Source organism: Amblyraja radiata, chromosome 17 (genome assembly GCF_010909765.2).
Source record: "Amblyraja radiata isolate CabotCenter1 chromosome 17, sAmbRad1.1.pri, whole genome shotgun sequence".
Lineage (NCBI taxonomy): Eukaryota > Metazoa > Chordata > Chondrichthyes > Rajiformes > Rajidae > Amblyraja > Amblyraja radiata.
Window position 1 is genome coordinate 26,695,814 of NC_045972.1, and position 17,353 is coordinate 26,713,166.

Here is a 17,353-nt window from a genome sequence, read left to right on the forward strand (position 1 = left end):
ATCTTTATTCTCATTGTGCAGTGTACAGTGCAGTCTCCCCGTAACCACGTGGGTTTTCTCCAGGTGCTCTGGTTTCCACCCACACTCTGATGATGTGCAGGTTTGGACAGTGATAGTGCATGGGGATCATGGTCGGTGCAGACCCGGTGTGCTGAAGGGCCTTTTGCCGCACTCTGCCGCTAAACTACGATTTCCTTCAAGTGTTCGCTATAATTTTCTAATCCTTGCACTTACGTATCTTGCCTCTTAAATATATCCTTGCTATTTTTTCACAACCATCCTTCACGAGAGCAAGTTCAACACTCTCACAGCCCCCTTGGGTAATTATTATCTCCTCTCTGGAATTTTATTTGGAGACAATCTAAAGTTGATGATATCTACTTTCAACCTTGAACTCTCAAAAGATTTTCTCCAAGTCCAACATAACAAAACTCTTTCCAAGTTTTGTTATGAGGAGGTCACCTCTCAGTATTCTACTCTCTGGGGAACAGAGCTGCAGGCACTTCAGAGCTGCCTGAGTGTTGCGCGCTTTGAGGTTTGGTAACTTTATCGCAAGGTTTCGTTCCACCGTCTCCAGCGTACTAGGCTGGAAGACCGCACAAGCGTGGCTTGCACAGTCACCCATGCAATTGAACCACTTGACAAGCCCTCAGGCAGCTCTAAATGTCTGTCATGCTCCCGCTTGGAGACCGAAGGTGACTGAATGTCCCTTGAAGGACAGTTACTACCCGAGGTGCCTCTTCCACCAACCACATGGCGAGAACAGTCAGTAACAACAGCAGCATAATGCATTGAACATTTTGTAACTTAACTAATTTTATCAGCTGGTCACGTGTGAACATACATCAGGTGCTGCTCGGGAACTTGGCTAAAGATGGAGGGTTAAGAGGGAGAGAAGTAGGGAGATTCCGATATCAATTCCAGAGCCCGGAGTTAAAGAGAAAACGATGGAGTTGAAACAGCGTGGAAACAGACCCATCGGTCCAACACCCATGTTGACCAAGATACCCCATCTACACTAGTCACACCTGCCCGTGCTTGGCCCATAACCCTCTAAACCTTTCCTATCCATTAATTTGTCCAATACCTTTTAAATGTTGTAAGAGCACAAATAAATATTTCCACAGCGATCTTTAAGGCCTCAAATACAAACAGAAAATGTTGGAAACACTCAACGGCTCAGAATAATGGTTTTCATTCCAATTTTATTCTGATGAAGTGCCTTCAACATGAAATATTAACTGTTTCTTTCCAAATAGATGCTGCCTGACATGCTGAGTGTTTTCAGCATTTTTCACTTTTGTTTCAGATTTACAGCGTCTGCATTATTTTTGATATCCCTGCCATTAAGTTTCTAAAATACATCACAACCCATGAAAAACCTCTGAACCGAGCATAGCTTTACATAGGAAATGTAGAAACTACTTTGTTATGGGTCAATAGATTGACAGGAAACTAAGGGACAATTCTTTTGTTCTTCATGAAGATATATTTCCACGAGTCACAGAGGCATTGAGTCAAACAGTGTGGAAACTAGCCCTTCGGTCCAACTCGTCCATACCGGCCAAGATGCCCCATCTAAGTTAGTCTCACCTACCCACGTTTGGCCCATATCCATCTCAACTATTCCTGCCCATGTTCCTTTCTACTTCTCTTCTAAATGCATTACCTGGATAGCATGCAACATAAAAGCTTTTTACTGTACCCTGTACGCATGAATATAATAATTAAAATGTTATTATAGTACCTGCCTCAATTACCTCCGCTGTCAGCTCATTGTATATACCCACCACCCACTGCACTGGGTCAAGGTCTCAACCAAATGCAGTGTGGCTTTAGCCTAGGTTTTGGCCTTGAAGTCCTGTGCAAGATTTAACCCAGTACCTATTGACTCAGAGACAAGGATCAGATCTATTAAGTCATCTAGACGAGCTATTTTGGATGGCACCTCCACCGATCACATTAGCCAATTAGTCACAAAGGCATGATGTGCAACTAGTGAGGAGAAGCAAGACTCCAACCAAAATAATGCATAATATATATATCAGCTCAGTACTCCAGGAACTTGAGCTGGCATGGTAGCGCAGCAATAGAGTTGCTGCCTTACAGCGCCAGGGACCCACAGTCAATCCTGACTACGGGTGCTGCCTGTGCAGAGTTTGTACATTCTCCCTGTGACCAAGTGAATTTTCTCTGGGTGCTCCAGTTTCCTCCCACACTCCAAAGACCTACAGGTTTGTAGGTTAATTGGCTTCTGTAAATTGGACCTTAATGTGTAGGATAGAACTAGTGTATGGGTGATCGTTGGTCAGCATGGACCAGGTGGGCCAAAGGCCCAGTTTCCACACTGTATCGCTAAAAACAACTAATCTTGAATTGAATCTAATTGAATTGAAAGATGCGGCGTAGAAAGAAGCCCTTCAGTCCACCGAGTCAAACCCGACCATCGTTCACACTAGTTCTATGTTATCTCATCTTCACATCCAATCCCTACAAATTAGGGGCAATTCATAGAGACCAATTAGCCTCCAAACTCACGTGTTTTTGGGATGAGACGGAAAACCGAAGCAACTGGAGAAATCCCACACGGTCACGGGTAGAGCGTGCGAACTCCACACAGACAGCACCCGTGGTTAGGATCAAACCTGGGTCTCTGGTGCTGCGAGGTAGCAGTTCTACCAGCTGTGCCATTGTATCGCCCATCTCTCATTTGCAGATCTGCTATAAAGATCAAGGGAAGACCTCACTTCCATTATTTATACCTGCAAGTAGTTAAGCAAATAGTTTAGTGTAACCATTCTCTACAACTGGCAAACCTGCGATGCAAGAGGGGGTATTTTTAGTTGAAGACAGAAGGAGGAATTGTGAGATTGGGGGACGATTAATCAAAAAGCAAAATGTAAATTGGCTTACAAAGACTTTTACAGAATACAATCCTCTCGGAAAGGGAGTTTTTTTTTTCATTGCTGACAATCTTGAGGTGGAATTTATTTATTCCGCATTTCCTCACTCTCCTCAAAACCAGCAGTGTCTTAAATGGAGAGAAATTTGATTCCAAAGAGAGGCAGCTCGCATACACACACATATACATGCACACATCAAACATATACAGACACACACATAAATATGCATATGGGCAGCACAGCAGGTAGAGCTGATGCCTCACATGCCAGAGATCCGGTTCAATCCTGACCACGGGTGTTGTACGTGTGGAGTTTACACCTTTTCCCTGTGACCATGTGGGTTTCCTCCGGTGGTCCTGTTTACTCACACATGCCAAAGACATGTGAGTTTATAAATTAATTGGCCTCTAAATTGCTCCTAAGGTGAAGGGAGTTCATAAGTTCGAAGGTTGTAGGAGCCGAATTAGGTCATTTGGCCGATCAAGTCTACTCCGTCATTCAATCATGACTGATCTATCTTTCCCTCTTAACCCCTCTGTACATGAGCAAGTGGGATAACATGGAACTTGTGTGAACGGGTGATCGATGGTCGGCATGGACTCGGTGGGCCAAATGGTCTGTTTCCGTGCTGTATCATTCATACAGACACACGGGCACATACAACATGTTCGGCCTTTGTACATGATGCATTAAATAGAAAACTGTCTAACTGTGGCATCAGAGGCTGAAGAGGGCAGAAAGTGCTCACACTGGGAAAGTAGCCAGGTGTCAGATATTGTGCTTGGCGTCTGCAGTGTCTCATAGAGTGACTGTGCCCTCTAGTGGTGAGATGCACAGCAAGACCTGGCAATAAGGTAGGGACCAGTTTCCTTCCACAGTGGATTTACCATCCTCACTCAGGTTCATCCAGTAATTGCCAAGTGGCCACCCATTTCTCTTCAGAAGACATCTGTGATCGCCAGGATGAAGAACAGCTTCTTCCCTACAACCATCAGGTTCTTAAACACTGCACCACAATAACCTCAACTATAACCTTCTCTGGACTGTCTTTGCACTGGTATTGTAGTTTAGTTTAGAGATACAGCATAGAAACAGGCCCATCGGCCCATCGAGTCCCCACCAACCAGCGATCCCCGCACACTAACACTATCCTACACACAATGGGGACAATTTACAATTTTACCAAACCAATTAGCCGACAAACCTGTACGTCTTTAGAGTTGTTCATTTTTTAAATTATTTAAGTAGTTAATTTTTTGAATTTTATACATTAAATGTTGTCTATGTGCATTGTGTTTACGAGCCTATTAAGCTGCAGTCTGTAAGAATTTAATATTTCCATTGTTGGTGCATATGACAATTATACTCTCCACTGTTTTGGAAGGATCCACATTTTGAAAACCCTTCCGATATCATTGACTCTCAGAGCAGACCGAGAGGCTGTTCAGCATGCTCTGAAAATGCAAGCTCTTTGGAAAAGCAAGCGGTGATCCCAGTGTATTTGTAAGTCCCCATATCTCATGCACACCTCACTTTGTACAGAACAAAGAATTCAGTCACAGTGTACTTTTTGCAAGTCAAGATCTTCAACTCAATCCAAGGAAGGCTTAAAGTGTGGAACATAAGTCATTATTTATTTCTTCATGCACAGAACGTAGAGCTGAACAGTATGGGGACAGGCGCTTCGGCCCACAATGTCTGTGCCGAACATAACGGCAAGATAAACAAGTCTCCTCTGTCTGTACATGATCCATACACCTCCATTCAATGGTACTTTATTGTCACGTGTACCTAGGTACAGTGAAATTCTTTGTTTTTGCACACAATTTGGTAAAAATCATACAGCAGACTTCACCTAAGCACTACACAAAGAGTTTTGAGTGGGATCTGCAAACCATAAAGTATGTCCCACCACAGGGAACCGTTGGCCATTTTAACGCCACCATTGCTGTTTTGACCCAACTTTGCAGTGCGATATATCTATATACATTTTGAAAAAGCACTCTTCTCCGGCAGAGGCAACGCTACAACTGCGGAGAGGGAGAGAGAGAGACTGCTTCCAATACCAGCCACAAAGGGAAAACTGTTCCGTTTTATAGAGACTTCCAACTGTCCCAACCCCCAACGCAGTCCTGGACCCAACAATCAAGTCTCTGTTTCAGTGCAAATGTGCGCAGAACCGTCTCATCTGAATTTTTACTCTCTAGTCTCCGTTATTCCCTTGCACAATGCTAGAGTAACGGTACATCTCTCTCACCCCCCTCTCTCTCTTCCCCCCTCCCCTCCTCTCTGACTGTCGTTCGTACTTTAACCTTTTTTTTAAACAATCTCAATCAATTGTAGTTCTGTACTAATTCATGAATTACTGAGTCTGCCAGTCACATTTTCTCAATGTAATACCATTTCGCTCTCGTACTTGTGTACGGCGAATTTTTCTCTCCTTTTCAACTGGCCTGCACTCTCACTATTACTCCCGGTCTCGTGGCCCCCGTCAGACTGGAGAAGGGTCCCAACCCGAAACGTCGTCTGCCTATTTCCCCCCACACAGATGCTGCCTGACCCGCTGAGTTCCTCCAGCACTTTGTGATTTGCTCAAGATTCCAGCGTCTGCAGTTTCTTGCGTCCCTCTTTCTCTACCCGAAATACACTTCACACACAACATGCATCTTATCGCCTGTACTCTCTTCATTATTTTACACCTCATCTATTCACCTCTTCCTCGCCGCGTAACAATGTCACATAGATTTCGGCGACAGGGGTCGATCAGTCTTGCACCCTTTTCCTGACAACAGTATTTTTCCACATATCTCTCCCTCTCTGCGGTACTTTTGCACTCTTTCACATATCGCCGCGTTATGACATAGCCTTCAAACGAACGTCCGTTTCCTGCAAAATGGATACACCTTTTCCAAGTAAGTTATTACTAATCACGGCTAATGTCTAAAGGAGGCAAGAAGGGGGTGCCAGAATAGGGGGCGATCTCAAGGCACTGCGACTTTAGTGTCCTGTAAGATATATTGATCGACAGTAATCGATTAATCCCATTTGAAATTAACGAGTGCCCCAACCTAAAGCTGTGATCCCACAAACGATGTGTCCGATGCATATTTATCCAAACATAATCCATCTTTTAAGATGTCAACCACCCCGCTTTCCCCCCAAATGGAACCCCTTTCACCCATTATAGAATGGAACTACATTTTTTTTAAACGTGGCAAATATATGTTTTTCTTTAAACCAGCACATTAATATCCCAATGCAATTTAATTTGGGGGAAAACCACAAGTTCCATTGCGGTCCCTCTCAGCTCTGTCCGCCTGCTAAATATGCAGCAATGGTCGCGGACTGATTAATGGAATTGTAGCGAAAATAACATGTCAAATGGTTTTAAAATATAAACATACCGTCGCTGTTCGTGTCATGTCCTGAGCTGCGTGTATCACTTCAACTGTTTTTCATCAGTGAGGAGTGAGACAGCGGGTGGAGGGGGTTAGAGGGATAGATTTTTTGAAAAAACACAACCACCTTTAAATAAATACCCAGCCACAAAAACACTTTGCAAACATACAGGCACATTCAATATTACAACAGAAAAGACGTTGCCAACTCACCCGGGTTTGACCCAAGATGAGAAAGGCACAAACGAAATTATCCAGAAAATAAAACGTACAGCCTACCTTAGAGATAGATTAGGTCAGTTTCTTGCTGTCCGTTGAACGTAAAAAGAAAGAGTCGCCAACCCGTTATTAACAACTGGATGGGATGCTTTCGCTCCCCCTCTCCGTGGATGTACGTCGGAAAACAGAAAAGGCGATGCTTTCGCTTGTATGCGTGTGTGTGTGTGTGTGTTACTCTATCCAAAATCCTCCTGCAACAATTGCTTCTGTGACACACTTCAATGCAAAGGGTTGTGGAGAGAGAGAAAGAAAGGGGAGCTTCAAGAAGGGGCGGTTCCGAAAAAAAATATCTCCCCTCCCACACACTATTTTTTTTGGGGGGGGGAAATCCCCCTATTTCAACATCAAAAAGATTTGCGGAAAGATGACAGTGAGCTCGTAACCTCGCTTTGTATCCGTCTGTTCAGATGAGAGACATTTTTCTCTCTCCCCATCTATCTCCCTCAATGCACTTAAACTGTGTTTTTAAACAGTCGAAGCCAATGAAACGCTGTTCTCCCCCTCCCCTCCCTCTCTCTCCTGGGAGTCTGCTCTCTGAAAGATGAATTTTAAAAAGGTTTTAAGTTTACGCGCACATACATGGACGCACCGAGACGTTTTGGATGGAAATGGACTTTGGGATAAGACCTTCTAGGAGTCAAAAGCAGATCCAAAATAAAACGGGACGCTTTGCCATGAGCCACACAGGCTGGCGTTGACAAGGCAGGTCTTTCCAGCATCGAGTGTGTCCCTTTCCCTCCCTCTTGCATTCTGACCAAGCCCCATTGCAGTTGGACACACTTCATGGTTGACTTCTGTTGGAAGAGCAATACCTCTGAAATTGAATCCATTGCCAGGAACTTCCATCCCAATTTGTGAGGTACTTTATTTTGCTCCTTAACCAGAGCCCGCTGTATTCTGTAAATGTTTTCCAAGACTTGGACTGTCTCCCTTTGGCTCTGCTGCCGACTCACACAATGCCAATTTGGAATTTTATTAAATGCGCTCTCATTAAGACCCCCTCCCTGTATGAACAAAAGCTCGGGCAATCATCCAGGGAGCTTTCTTCTTTTGTCAATTCACAATTCCAGTGCCTTCCCAACAGGAATGCCCTCAGTGTTCAGCCAGGCATGCAATCCCACATTTATCCTCACCTCGCATCATGACTCCAGGGCTCCAATGCTATGTTAGAGGCCAGAAATTACCCATTTAAAGTCTTATAGCATGCAACCGGGCCATTCGGCCCAACTCGTTCATGCCAACCAAGATAGTTCCCCATCTAAGATAGTTCCATTTGCCCACGTTTAGCCCATAACCCTTGACTCATAGAGTGGACAGCACAGTGGCGCAGCAGTAGAGTTGCTGCCTTACACAGCCAAATACCTGGATTCAATCCTGACTACGGTTGCTGTCTGTACGGAGTTTGTATGTAATCTATGTGACTGCGTGGGGTTTTCTCCGGGTGCTCCGGTTTCCTCCCACACTCCAAAGACATATAGGTTTGTATGTTCATTGGTTTCTTTAAAATTGTAATTTGTTCCTAATGTGTAGAATAGTGCCAGTTTACAGGGTGATCGCTGGTCAACACGGATTTGGTGGGCCGATGGGCCTGTTCCCATGCTGTACCGCTAATGTCTAAAGGGTCATAGAGAATGAAAACAGGCGCTTTGGCACAACTTGCTCATGCTAATCAAGATGCCCCATCTACATCAGTCCCACTTGTCTGTATTTGGCCCATTTCCCTCTAATCCTTTCCTATCCATGTACCTGTCCAAATGTCTTTTAATTTCTGTTATAGGAACTGCCTAACAACTTTCTTTGGCAGTTAATTCCATATATATACAACACCCTCAGAGTAAAAATGTAACCCCTCAGGTTTCTATTCAATCATTCCTCTCTCACCTTAAACCTATGTCTTCTGTTTTTAGATTCCTCAACTCTGGGTAATAGACTCAGTAGATGCACTCTCTCTTTTCCTTCACTTCACTTGGAGCTTGCAAATCAGACAAGGAAAGATTAAAATACAAAGTGCTGGAGCAACGCAACGGGTCAGGAAACATCTGTGGAGGGAAATGGACAGACAATATTTCAGGTTGGGACCTTTCTTCATAAAGATTGATGTAGAAAGATGAAAGGACTAGAGGTGAAATACTACTCATATATCAATCACGTCCGTTTCACCCAGGCTTTGTCCTGCCCCCACCTCTCTTCTACGGCTTCTCCGCCCTACATAGATAGGAAAGGATTAGAGGGAAATGGGCCAAATACAGGCAGGTGAAGAAGGGTCCAGACCCGAAATGTCACCTGTCCATTCCCTCCACAGATGCTGCCTGACCTGTTTGTTCCTTCAGCACTTTGTGTTCGGCTCAGGATTCCAGCATCTGCCGTCTTGTGTTTCCAATGAGACATTAAGTCCTTCTAAGAGATTTTGAGAATTTGAGATTTTCAAATGTTTAAGGGACTTTCTCCATTCTTCACTACCTGTTAGCTGTTGCAGTGTGCACAGACGGTGGAATGTCCCATCTCATCCAACACTGGGTCATCATGCTTCTAGTTTCAAAGGAGCAGAAATGGGTCCCAACTAAAGATTGGGACATCAGAGAGCAGTGCACAGTATCTTCAGTCTGAGGACCCTCCTCACGTCCCATTGATTTCATTCATCTCCCTGCTCACCACTTGAGGACAACCCAGCCCATTCTGTGTTCTCTATGATATCAAGAAGATATCATAGAGAACCTTCTACGCTCGTTTCGAGATGGGCAACACCACCCCAGGTCTGACGACTAACAACAATACCGCCAGCGTGCTGGCTAACGAAGCTGAAGGGAGGAATGTGCACACATTCTCGCTGTCATAGCACGATGTGAGGAGGGCTCTGACACGGGTGAACACGAGGAAAGCTGCAGGCCGTCCGTTGGCACTCACCTCGGTAGTCATGAAATGCTTTGAGAGGCTGGTGAAGAAACACATCTGCGCCTTCCTCCCTCGCAACATGGAACCGTTACAGTTCGCATACCGTCCGAACAGATCCACGGACGATGCGGTCTCCCAGGTTTTGCACACCGCTCTCTCTCATCTTGACAGCCATAAGGGGGGCTACGTGAGGATGCTGTTCATAGACTTCAGTTCAGCCTTCAACATGATAGACCCCACCAGACTGGTCGAGAAGCTACTGGAGTTGGGGCTCAACACCCCCCTGTGTGCCTGGGCCCTGGACTTTCTCACCGCCAGGCCCCAGGTAGTCAAGATGGGAGGGAATACATCGAAGTCCCTCACCCTGAGCACAGGATCGCCCCAGGGTTGCGTCCTCAGCCCCCTACTGTACTCCCTGTACACCCATGACTGTGTGGCTAGGTTCAGCTCCAACTCAATAATCAAGTTTGCTGATGACACTGTGGTGGTGGGCCTGATCTCAGACAACGATGAGAAGGCCTACCGGGAGGAGGTGGCTGATCTAGCACTCTGGTGTCAGGACAACAGCCTCCTCTTGAACATCAAAACTAAGGAGCTGATCGTGGATTTTAGGAGGGCACATCGTCCGAGGACGTACACACCATTGAGGATAAATGGGGATACTGTGGATAGGGTGAGCTGTTTTAAATATCTGGGAGTCCACATCTCTGAGGATATGACATGGGCATCACACGCCTCAGCACTCGTGAGTAAGGCAAGGCAGCGCCTTTACCACCTCAGGCAATTGAGGAAATTCAGAGTGTCTCCGAGGATCCTCCAGTGCTTCTACTCAGCGGCTGTGGAAAGCAGCTTGGTTTGGGAATTGCTCTGCCCAGGACAAGAAGGCTCTGCAGAGAGTAGTGCGTTCGGCCGAACGCACTATGGGAACTTCACTCGCCCCCCTGCAGGAACTATACATCAGGAGGTGCAACTCCAGAGCCAATAAAATCATGGGAGACCCCTTCGACCCCTGCAACGGACTGTTCCAGCTGCTACGGTCAGGAAAACGCCTCCGTTGCCATGCTGTGAGAACAGAGAGGTTGAGAAGGAGTTTCTTCCCAGAGGCCATTAGGACTGTAAACTCCTATCTCACCAGGGACTAACTTTACTGATCCTTTTTCCTTCCGCCCACAATATTTAATATGTAAAAGAATATGTGATTCTGTTTGTAGTTTGTTTGGTTGTTTGTTTGTTTGTCTTTTTGCACAAAGTCCGCGAGCATTGCCACTTTTCATTTCACTGCACATCTCGTATGTGTCTGTGACGAATAAACTTGACTTGAAGAAGAGGTTCCATCACCCACGATTCCATCACTGCCTCTCTCACTGCCATGGCTCAACATGACTGAAACCTTCATCCATTTTACTGACCCTTGACTGTGGCTTTTCCATCATCTTCCACTCTGTTATTAGGTTTCTGAGTGGTCTTTGATGCCTGCATCTGTCTACAGTTTTCCTTTCAATGTCCCTGTCCAAATCTCTTTTAAATATTGTAATTATTCCTGCCTCCACCACCTCCTCCGGTAGCTTGATATCTCCGTAAGGAAAAACATACGCCTCAGGTTTCCTGTCACCTTGAACCTGTGCCCCCACCCTAGCCATGTCCTACTAGTTCCACTGTTCGCATCCATGGATCCCTTCATTATCACCAGCCAACAATGGACCATTGTGAGCTCAACCCTTCCTTGGTCATCTGTTGCCAGTCCTACTTTGCTCTAGCCTTTTCTTACCTCCACTGCCCTCCCCTCTACTTACAGTCTGAAGAAAGATCCGGACCAGAAATGCCACCCATCCTTTTGCTCCTGAGATACTGCCTGAACGGTTTAGGAAGGATCTGTAGTTGCTGGTTAAAACTGATGAAAGATACAAAAAGCTGAAGTAACTCAGCGGGACAGGCAGCATTTCTTGAGAGAAGGAATGGGTGATGTTTCGGGTTGAGACCTTTCTGAGTTACGCCAACATTTTGTGTCTGCCCTCTAGTTTAAGTTGGAGTAGTCTGAGCAGTTATGGGCCCCATATTTGAGGAAGGATAAGGCTGGCATTAGCATTTGAGGGGGTCCAGAGGAGATTTATGAGAATGATCCCGGGAATGACTGGCTTAACATATGATGAGTGTTTGGCGGCTCTGGTCCAGTAGTCACTGGAGTTTAGAAGGATGAGGGGGCACCTCATTGAAGCTTACCAAGTAGTGATAGGCCTGGATAGAGTGGATGTGGAGAGGATGTTTCTACTAGTGGGAGAGTCTAGAACCAATGGCCATAGCCTCAGAATAAAATGGCGTACCTTTAGAACGATGAGGAGTTTATTTTGTCAAAGGGTGGTGAATCTGTGGAATTCATTGCCACAGATGGCTGTGGAGGCTGTCATTGGGTATTTTTAAGGCAGAGATTGACAGATACTTGATTGGTAAGGGTGTCAGAGAGAAAGATATGTGCCGTGATTGAATGGCGGCATATGGACTACTGCTGCTCCTATGACATGAACTTAGACACTTCTTCACTATGGTGTTGGGGATAAAACAACTGAATACCTATCCTATCCATGCCCCTGATAATTTTATTATTAAACCCTGTAAGAGCATCTGCTGGCTTCCTCCATTCTAGTGAGAATAAATACAATCTCTTCTTATGTCTAGACTCTTTCCATTACAAGTAAGTCTCCTTCTCCCAGCTCCTGTTGTGCAGAATATACAGAAGCTTGAAGCGTGCACCACCAGACTCAGGAACAGCTTCTTCCCCTCTGTTATCAGGCATCTAAATAGTTCTTCCATAAGCTAGGGTACCGTCCGATTCACCTCTACCCAGTTGCAGACATTGGACTTTGTCTCTGGAACTAGTGAGCTACAAGGCTGAGAACTATAATTCTTACTTGCAGCGTCTACAGTTTTACTACAGTTTTTGCACTAATATGGTCGTCTAGTATTACTGTTATTAATTTATTGTACAGGTTCACCACTGATTTTCCAGCACCTTTGGTTCCAGAGCCTTTCTGGATTTTCCATTTTACTGGATCAACAGAGGTCACAGCCTCCGAGAGGAATTTAACAGTACCGGAATGGTCGGCCTAGGCTGCCGGGGTTGCTGAAATACCGGCTCTCCAATCGGCCGCAGAAGTAGGTTATGAGAACAGACTGCCGGCTCCAGAGCCCCGGCGACAGGGGGAATATTCAACCTGCCGATCAGCTGTGGAAGTCCCTATGAGGTCGAGATCGGCCGCTTCACCTGGCCTAGGCACCATATTTTCGGGGGGACATCCGGGGGTTGGGGGGTTTCAAGTGCGCTTTTGTAATTGTAATCAGATTAAAAGAGGCGCTGGACTACCAGTTGCCAGAAAATCAGTGGTGGACCTGTATTACTGATTTATATACGTATATATGTATCTGTGTTTTACAGCCCTGTTAAACTGCAGGAAGTGAGTATTTCATTGTTCCATTGCCAGTACCCATGACAATTAAACAGTCTTGGCTGAGGAAAAAAATCCACTCTTGCCTTATATGACGAGGTTTCTAAAAGCCAAACTATGCATAAAATGCGCATCAGGAGGCAAAACTAATAAGGAAAGCTGTCCTTTGAAGGTCCAACCATTGAGATTCAGGTTGAGGCCCCAGTAATTCCAAAGTAGCTCTGCAGGACTGGGGTGGGTTCCTGTAAAGACATCCTGTCTGAATACAAGGCACTTAAGGTAACCACTAAGTCATCGTTTTTCTTGATGTCAAAAGCCATTTTGTACTGGAATGTAAATACATCACCACACACAAGAGGAGTTCCTAGAGAGCGCATTTGTATTAGAGAAATCAACTGGCTCACCTGATCAAAGCCACGGACCTTTTTTTTTACAGCCCGCTGTTAAACACACAGGTTCCATGGGTGCTATTGTTGAGAGAGGTTGTCAGGATATATTTAGGAACATAAAGCCTGCAACAGAGTGGACCCATGGTAGTTAGTTGTGTAGCTGCCTGAATAACATAATTGCTTCCATCTGTAACAAAGGATTTGATTCAAAGCCCAATCAGTCCAATCTGTTTTCCAGCAGCCAATGAGTCTGTGGACAGTGTCACTGCCTCCAGCTTTGCCAGGCCTGAGAAGCAGGCTTGCTTGCTCTGGAAATTAACTCTAAATTTCCCTGAAGATAGACACAAATGCTGGAGTAACACTGCGGGTCAGGCAGCATCCCTGGAGAACAGGAATAGGTGACTCTTCGGCTCAAGACCAGTTCTTCGATGTAAACCAGCATCTGCAGTTATACCTTTTCTTCAGAGATGCTGCCCAACCCTATTGAGTTATTCCAGCATATTGTGTCTATTTTTTGAATAAACCAGCATCTGCAGTTACTTCTTGTTCATAAATTTCCCTGACCTGGCAAAAAAAAAAGGAGAGGAATAACAAACCTAATTCAAATAAAAGTGTGAATAAATGAGGTACAAAGTGCTGGAGCTGCCAAACAAAGCAAAAGAAAAACACAAATTTATTTGAAAAAGAAAATCAGCGGTCCAGGCGGCATCTCTGGAGAAAAGGAATAGGTGACATTTTGGGTCGAGACCCTTCCTCAGACTCTTCAAACAGGTGACATTTCATAGGTACACAAAATTGCTGGGGAAACTCAGCGGGTGCAGCAGCATCTATGGAGCGAAGGAAATAGGCAACGTTTCGGGCCGAAACCCTTCTTCAGACTGATGGGGGGTGGGTGGGGGGGAGAAGGAAGGAAAAGGGGAGGAGGAGGAGGAGCCCGAGGGCGGGCGGATGGGAGGGTGGGAGGAGACAGCTAGAGGGTTAAGGAAGGGGAGGAGACAGCAAGGGCTAGCAAAATTGGGAGAATTCAATGTTGATGCCATCCGGACGCAAGGTCCCCAGACGGAATATGAGGACCTTGCGTCCGGATGGCATCAACATTGAATTCTCCCAATTTTGCTAGCCCTTGCTGTCTCCTCCCCTTCCTTAACCCTCTAGCTGTCTCCTCCCACCCTCCCATCCGCCCGCCCTCGGGCTCCTCCTCCTCCTCCCCTTTTCCTTCCTTCTCCCCCCCACCCACCCCCCATCAGTCTGAAGAAGGGTTTCGGCCCGAAACGTTGCCTATTTCCTTCGCTCCATAGATGCTGCTGCACCCGCTGAGTTTCCCCAGCAATTTTGTGTACCTGAGTTACTCCAGTACTTGGTCATTTATTTTCAATTAAAATTGTGTTTTTCTTTAGCTTTATTTGTCAGGAAAAACTTTACTCGGTCCGTCACAGTTATTGCACTCCCAACAATCTTGAAGACAGTGAGAAGGTGAACTTTTAATTCCGATCAACCAAAGGTCACGCATTTGGGTGGGACAAGAATTCCTTTGCTTCCTGGTTGGCTGCAGGGAGGCACGGTGTGACATGGGTGGTTATGTTGGGTACCATCCTGACACCAACTAGAGGGTGGACCCGACCTACCATCTACCTCACTGGAGATGCTCGAACTATCTTTAATCAGACTTTACTGGACTTTATCTTGCACTAAACATTATTTCCTTTACCCTATATCTGTACACTGTGGACGGTTTGATTGTAATCATTTATTGGCTTTCCATTGACTGGACAGCGCGCAACAAGAAAGTTTTTCACTGTACCTCGGTACACGTGACAATAATAAATGAAACTAACATGTGCCAGGAGTGTAAGGGGCAGAACAGAGTGTTCCACAGCAGGGAAGCCGAACCTTTCTGGCCGAATCCTCACCAATTATTGTGCACCCACCTGTACTAATCATCTCCACGTCCAGTGGAGTAAGATGCAGTTCTGGTCGCCCCATTATAGGAAGGAGCAAAGTTTAATGGAGATGCGCGGAGCAAGATTTTTTTAATCAGAGTGGTGTGTGCCTGAAGTGCGCTGCCAGGAGTGGTGGTGGAGGCAGGTACAATAGTGGCTTTCAGAGGCTTTTAAATAGGCACTTGGATAGGCAGGGGAAAGAGGGATGTGGATCACATGCAGGAGATCAGTTTAACTTGGCATCATGTTCGCCACCGACATTGTGGGCTGAAGGGCCTGTTTCTGTGCTATACTATTCCATGTCCCATGTCCAGGATAGACTATCGATTGCCCTGTCCAGAAGAGAGTTCCAAACATCTCCCATCGTCAGTGTGCCCTAACTTTATTCTTAAAAGTGTGTAGGAAGGAACTGCAGATGCTGTTATATACTGAAGGTAGACACAAAGTGCTAGAGTAATGCAGCGGGTCAAGCAGCATCACTGGAGAAAAAGGACTGGTGGCGTTTTGGGTCGGGACCGTTTTTCAGTCTGGAAAAGGGTGTCGCCCCAAGACGTCACCCGTCCTTTTTCTCCAGAGATGCTGTCTGACCCGCTGAGTTACTCCAGCATTTTATGTATATCTTGAGTATTGCCAAAAACTTGGCTCCAGTACTTGGTGCCCCTGTCCCTTCTGCCTCATACAGACTTTCAGCTTTTTCATTCACGGGATGTGAACAATGCCGATATTCAGTTGCCAGACCTAATTGCCCCTTAACTGCAGAGGCTATTAAGAAAGAGTCTGCCACCTTAGTAAGTCTGCAGTCAAGTATAGACCAGACCCTGATGAGCTTTAACAGCAGTTGAATTGCTGTTAACTGTTGCCATTACTAAGAATAGTTTTATTTAAAATTCCAGGATTATTTCATTATTTGCATTTAAATTCCCCGGTTGCCGTGGTGGGATTTTAACTCACGCCTCGGGATAAGTGGTCCAGAACTCTGGCTGTTTGTCCAGAAACATAAACATTAACTATGCCGTCCATTGTCAGTTGTCTTAATATTGTGCACAGATACGAGAGATGTTAGGTTGCCCTGGTGTGTGCTAAACACACAGGCAGCATTTTTCAATCAATGGCTCGTGGAATTCTTTGAGGTATATTGTTGCGTGCATTGGCGTTAGAATAAGTTTATGAAATCCAGGTGCACTAGCAATTAATGTACTGATAATGATTATTGTTTTCTTCCTGGTAATTTATGAATAAGAAGTTGTTTAGAGTGCTATGCGCCAAATGCAAGCTAATGGGACCAGCCCCAGAATGCCAACTTGGTTCATAATACATAGGAGCAAAGTTAGGCCATTCAGCCCATTGAGTCTACTCTGCCATTCAATCATGGCTGATCTATCTTTCCCTCTCAACCCCATTCTCAGGCCTTCTCCCCATAACCTTTGATACCCTTACTAATCAAAAACCTATTAATCTCCACTTAAAAAAAACCCTAATGACTTGGCTTCCACCAACATCTGTGGCAATGAATTCCACAGATTTACCACCCAACTAAATTCCTCCTTACCTCCATTCTAAAGGTACGTTTTTTAATTCTGAAACTGTGCCCTCCAGTTCTAGACTCTCCTGTTACTGGAAACACCCTTTCCTCATCTACTGAATCCAGGGCATGGACAAGGTGGGCCGAAGGGCCTGTTCATTCTATGACACTGAAAATAATGTAATTTTGGGGTTCAATGACAGCCATGCCAATTTCCTAACTTGTCTGATGTCAGATTTTGTAAATCCAATCTCCTCGCTGGGGTCATGTTGGATTGGAACAAGGAAATTTAGGGCAGCACGGTGGTGCAGCTGTAGAGTTGCTGCCTTACAGGGCTTGCAGCGCCGGAGAACCGGGTTTGATCCTGACTACGGGTGCTGTTTGTACGGAGTTTGTACGTTCTCCCCGTGGCCTGTGTGGTTTTTCTCCAAGATCTTCGGTTTCCTCCCTCACTCCAAAGACGTACAGGTATGTAGGTAAATTGGCTTGGTAAATGTAAAAATTGTCCCCAGTGTGTGTAGGATAGTGTTAATATGCGGGGATCGCTGGTCGGCACGGACCCGGTGGGACAAAGGGCCTGTTTCCGCGCT

At 45.5% G+C, this 17,353-nt stretch overlaps 1 protein-coding gene across 2 annotated transcripts in view; it reads right to left on the bottom strand.

Annotated features, from left to right (window-relative positions):
* Window positions 1–7,025, bottom strand: part of LOC116982592 (cadherin-11-like) — a 109,844-nt gene extending 102,819 nt beyond the window's left edge. The window contains exon 1 of one of the 2 annotated variants that reach the window (XM_033035866.1): window positions 6,581–7,025. The gene's annotated coding sequence lies outside the window, so the exon portion shown is untranslated. The remainder of the gene's footprint in view (window positions 1–6,580) is intronic. The other variant, XM_033035869.1, reaches the window with a different exon arrangement.
* Window positions 7,026–17,353: the final 10,328 nt, after the last annotated feature.